We start from the raw sequence: 5,762 nt of genomic DNA on the forward strand, positions 1-5,762 counted from the left end.
TCCTTGCTGGTCTGCGGGACCCCAGTCCCTCCTTCAGGCGCATTCTCCTTCCTGTGCCGCAGTGGTCTGCGGATGGCACAGCCATGGCCATCCCTCCCTGCCAGCACGCTGCAGGTGCTCTCCTCAGAGTCCAGGCTATGGGGCTGTGGCCAGCTCAGAGTAACAGGCTGTCTGCTCTTCTCATCCCACCCTCCCCCAATTCCTCTCATCTTCCAGCACGGACCATTCATTACATCCTCCATGTTCGTTCCTGCCATTCCCTCTGCCCAGATGCCTTTTCCTCCTGCCTAGCTGTGGAATTCTCCCTTCCTCTTCAAAGTGGCTCAAATGCCACCTTCTTGACAAAGCCTTCCCTAACTCCACCCCCACACGAAAATGTTAATATAGCTCTGCAACAGCATTTTTCTTTGTCCACCTTAGACTGGTTGCCCCTTGAGGCCATAGCTCATCTGTGCCCCTCTCACGCCTTGCCACCTAGCCCCGTGGCTGGAGCATGGCTAGAGCCAGGCAGGGGCTCCCTCCTCGGCCTGCTCTGACAACCGCGACAACCAAGTACTGCAGATGTTGCTTCGGGATCTGCTGCTCAGAGGTTCCGTCTCTTCCCCTCTGTGCCCAGGGGCCAAAAATGACCTCAGATGGACTCTCCATCCCTATGGAATGCTAGGCCTATTAAGCCACCCTTGACAAACAATTGTTGGCACTTTGGGTTGAACCTATTACCAGGAGAAGGCATCCAATACCAGCGTTTAACAAGCCCCAAGGAAAGTCTATCTAACAGGGTTGGGACATCAGGCCTATTGCCCCTGGTGAGAGCTGGCATTGGGAATGCAGTTTTGTGGTTACAGTGAATCAGTTCAGAGCTTCCCACAGAGTAGCCTAGACACCCAACTGGCCTACCAGATGGTGGCTGTGGGCAAGAAGGGACACCTGGTCTCCTTTCTCTGCCATCCGTCCATCCATCCGCGTATTCATTCATTTGACCAATATTTACCAAGTGCCTGCTCTATGTCAGGCCCTGTGCTAGGGTCTGGGTATTCAAGACATATGTGTTCTGTCTGGTCCTGGAGCTTACTGCCAGTGGATAAGACAGATGTTAACCAAGCAAATTAATACGTAAATACTTTATGTAATTACAAATTGTCATATGTGCCAGGAAGGTGGGAGCATTTAAGACTGTCATGTCCAACAACTGGAAGGAAGCCAGGGTGTACAGAATAGACAGAAGGGAGAGGAGTGAAAAGAAGCTGGGCCACTCCACACCGGGCTTTGCTGATCAATGTAAGCAAGTTGGAGTTTATTCAAGGTACAGCAGGAGCCAGTGCAGGGTTTTCAGAAGGGGAGTGACATGCTCAGATTTAAGACTTTGCAGTATTACTCTGTGAAGGACACTAGGAGGGGTCCTTTAATCAGATAAATCCAGAATGTGGTACCTCAACAAGAAACAGGTCTGGACTTTTCAGTCAATGTCACCAAAAAAGAACGAATGAAAGAAAAGGAAAAAAAAAAAAAAGAAAGAAAACGAATATGACCAAATGTAATCCATAAACTTCCGGTTTGAGCAGCAGCTGTCTGAGACCTTTGAGAGACAGGAATTTAGATTGGATTGGCTATTAGACGATCCCAGGAATTCTCATGCATGTTCCTGGTCGAGGCAGTGGTCCTGTGGGTATGCAACGAGGAGAGGGCCCTGAGTCTCAGGGGCTGCCTGCGAGGGGCCTACGGTCTGGGCACATCATTGTCTTATCCTTCTCCAAAAATCGAGAGAAAGCAGAGTGCCAACAATTAATTCAATCTAGTGAGAATATATCTGGGTATTCATTATACTATTCTTTTAATTTTTCTGAATGCTTGAACTTTCCCAAAATAAAAAATTGGGGGAGGTTTTTATTTATTTAGTTAGTTAGAGACAGGATCTCGCTACCTTGTCTAGGCAGGTGTTGAAGTTCTGGCCTCATTGATCCTCCTGCCTCAGCCTCCCAAGTAGCTGGGATCACAGGTGCAGTCACCACATCTGAGGGGTAGATTTTTTTTTTTTTTGAAACAGTGTCTTGCTCTGTTGCCCCAGCTAGAATGCAGTGATGTCATCATAGTTCACTGCAGCCTCAAACTCCTGAGCTCCAGTGATCCTCTTGCCTTGGCCTCCTGAGTAGCTGGTACTACAGGCATGCACCACCATGCCCAGCCCCTAGACTTTTTAAACCTGAAAAATGTGTATTAGGTTTTTTGAACATATTACTTTGGCTGCTGAATGGAAACTGGTTTGGAGGGGAAGCAACCACATGAGGAATCCACAAAGATGTGGTAATAGAGTGTCCTCCCCTGTGACAGACCTGGGGCAGGGGGCTGAGAAACAACAGTGCCGACCTGCGAGGAGTGCAACCCCCAGCCCTCCAGCCAAGCAGCAGGCTGGGCACTCAAGGCGAGTGTGGACAGCAGAACACTCAGGTTGTGGCCCACCCGGTCTGCTGGTCCCTTCACTCTGCCCCACCCCACAGTCCAGGAGCCCCACATGGCCAGGCCCTCTCCTTCCTGTTTCTGTGTCCTTTATAAAGCAGCACTGAGCCCAGAAATGGGATCAGGTGCTGGGCCCTCTTCCCCCACTATTCTCTCCTGCCAGAGAAACTGCCGCCCACCCACCAAAGATCACCATTTTCCTCATCAGCTACCTTCCTCCCTATTCCACTTTCCCAGCAGATCATTGGTTCTAGAATTTTGGCCCAAGGATCTGCCCAAGACAGAGGTCACCTGGCTCTTTCCAACATGGCTCCTGTCTGCCCCTCTAGCGTGCTTGGCCACAACAGGCTGCCCCAGTCTCAGCTGCAGCCAAGGTGATGCTCACATTTCATTCATTCCTTTCACTCATTCATAGTATATTGCTTAAGAGCATAGACTCTGGAGCCAGATTGCCTGGGATCAAATCCTTACTCTATCATTCACTGGTTGTGTAATCTTGGAGAAGACACTTAACCTGTAGGTTAAATGACTTTGCTGATGAATTTCTCTTGCCAGGAATGCTGTTACTGATTCTTCAAGATGCAGCCAAGTTCCTTCTCCTCCAGGAGGCCCTCTGGGCTTTCCTCCACCCTCACTGCTCTCTCCTCTGGATTCCTTTAGCCCGTTCAGTCTCAGTCGCTCTTAGAGCACTTTACCCATGCTACCCTGTTCAGTTGAGAGCCAAGCCATGCCTTATCCAAGTGTGTACTCTCTCCATGGGCCTGGGGACCCTGAGGAAGCAACCCGAGTGAGGAAAACCCATCAGAACTGGAGGGGAGCCCCAGGGTTATCTCAGCAGGGCTCTTTCCCTCCCTGACCCTCCACTGTGATATGGGGCTTGGTCTAGAAGAACAGCAAGTTCCCTATTAACAGACTTCAGGATCTTATTGCATCTTGGTAGCTCCTAGGAGCTATGATAACTGCCTCACAGAAAGGACGTCTAAAAGTTCCTTGAAGCTGGAATGTTCCATGAAGCAGGGAGCCCTTCCTCTAGGGATCAAGGAGAACACCACCAGGGTGACCCCTCTGTGAGATTCCCAGGGAGGCATATGACATTGGAAGTTTCCTTCCTGCAGGGAGGTGGAGTATCTGAGCAGGCGATGGGGAGGCAGCTCTGTCCTGTGCCCCTGGGGGCAGGGCCAGGAGGGGGTTGAGGACTGTTTGCCAAACGTGCTTGCAGATACAGAGAAGGGTTCCTTGCATCCCCCAACCTGTCTGCCCTTGGGCAGAAAAGCCGCCCACCTAGAGGGGGGCTCCTGTGCTCATGCCTTCCCTGGCCCCAGAACCACATTCCAGGATCCAGAGCCAAGGCTACTCTTCCTTCCCACCCAGAAAGCTTATTTTAGCTACAAAGGGAGAGCGATGAATGGAGAGCGGCAGTTTCTCCGGGTGTTGGCTTGGGCCTTCATCAGAAACGACAGTCTCATTACCCAACCCCAATTCAAAGGATAATTAACAGATGGTATAATTTCCAAGCATTCCCCGCACCACATGGCTATTAGGTGAAGAGCAAAATGCCCACGCAGCCCCTAGATCCTCCAGACTAGAGTCAAAGGAAGTCAGACAGGCAGAGCCCTGCTGAGGCTGCTTAAGCCACTCCTGCATCTCTGGAATCGCCCTTGGCTTTGCTCAGAGGAAGAAAACTCATCTTTGGTCAAAGGAGAGGGCATTGCCCTGAGCCGTGGGTCCTCCTACCTCCTTCCCTCCATCCCACCCACCCACCATTGCCAGGAACAGAGTCTAACCCTAATCCTTCTTGCTGTACCCAAGGCCCATCTCCTTTCCTACCACTAGGGAGAAAGAAAGTAAAGCTGGGTTCTCATTCTTGGCATCGCTGTGTGGTCACACAGACACTCCCAGGGCCCGGGGCCAGGGTGAGTCCTCTGCTGTGACCCACTGAGAGTGACACTGCTGTCATTACCAGAGGGCAATGTTGGAAAGGAGCACCTGATCCAGTGCTTTTCAAACTGGGTTCCTCCAGGCCCTCGTGTTCCACAGAACAGCCCAGGGATTTCCCTGTTGGGGGAGCAGTGGGGACGGGCAAGCCCTGACTCCCCACGCCAACCCAGCAGCACCGCTCGTCTGTTGTATATTCAGGCCTTCTACTTCAGATTTCCTTTGAAAAAAGGACTCTACTGCTAAAGACACTTTCGAGAAGCATTAACTTCATTCAATCCCCTCATTTTACAGAAGGGGCAGTGAGGCACAGACTCTGACCATGGTCACACAGCTAGGGGTGGGGGTGCTGGAAGCTCAGGCCTCCCCCTCCCCTGCCAGCTCTCACACCAGGGGCCCCACCCCCTGGCTGTTCCTGGGTGTGAAGGGGGAAGCCCTTCCTGGGTTGCCCTCCACCTCCCCTGCCTGGCTCTTCTCAGGCCAGTCTCATGTCCCAGCCTCTCTGAGGACTCCTGGAGTCCCACACACCCTCTCAAGTGGAAGGTCCACGGGCTTGCGCTGGGTGGAGGCTCAGGAGCCCCATTGCCTGTTTGCTGGGAGGAGGGGCCGCCGCTGGATATTGGTCCGAGGTGGTGGGGGCCCAGAGGCCATTTCTCCAGACAGCAGGCTGCAGTGCCAGCCACTTGTCTGGACCCAGGAAGCCTGTGTTGGGGCCTGGCTCCACCCCAGCTGGCTTCTGGGTCCAGTAATATTAGCATATATATACCAACTGGCTTCTAGCTGTTTGATGCTCCTGCTTACCTACCCCTGAAAAGCTCACACTGTGTCCCAAATGAGACTGGGTCGTTGTTCCCAGCAGCAGGACCCCAGCGGACGTCCTGGTCAGACCACAGCCCAGCTGGTGTGGGGCGTGTGCATCAGGACCTCACTGTAGGGTGTCTCTCTGGGATTGGGAGAGGCTTTATGGTATTGAGCAGGGTCCTTTAGCTCAGTCTGACCTGGGACTTGTGGGATGGGGCAGCAATGAAGACTCTTGTGACTGGTATGAGGTGAGACTGTCGCCTCTGAGAGCCCTCCAAAATGTTTTGAAAACCTCGAAAGCATACTTAGGGTACTCCCACCATTATTATCATTTGCTGCCAGGCTTCCGATTTTTAGTTCCTCTCTAGGCTGTGGTAGGGGCCTGGCACCGGCCTCGGGCCAGGCCTGGGAGAATTGGGATGGAGGGTGCAGCTGGCGGGAATCATAGCGCATCTGCGGAGGAGGGCGCTGGGTGGGGCCCACCTCCTTCTGCGCGGCCGGCGTTGCCGCTTTAAGACGGCGGCGGCGCGAGCAGGTCTATGGTAATGAGCCGCCGCCGCCGCCGCCGCTCT

The sequence above is a fragment of the Microcebus murinus genome, chromosome 2 (genome assembly GCF_040939455.1).
Source record: "Microcebus murinus isolate Inina chromosome 2, M.murinus_Inina_mat1.0, whole genome shotgun sequence".
Taxonomy (NCBI): Eukaryota; Metazoa; Chordata; class Mammalia; order Primates; family Cheirogaleidae; genus Microcebus; species Microcebus murinus.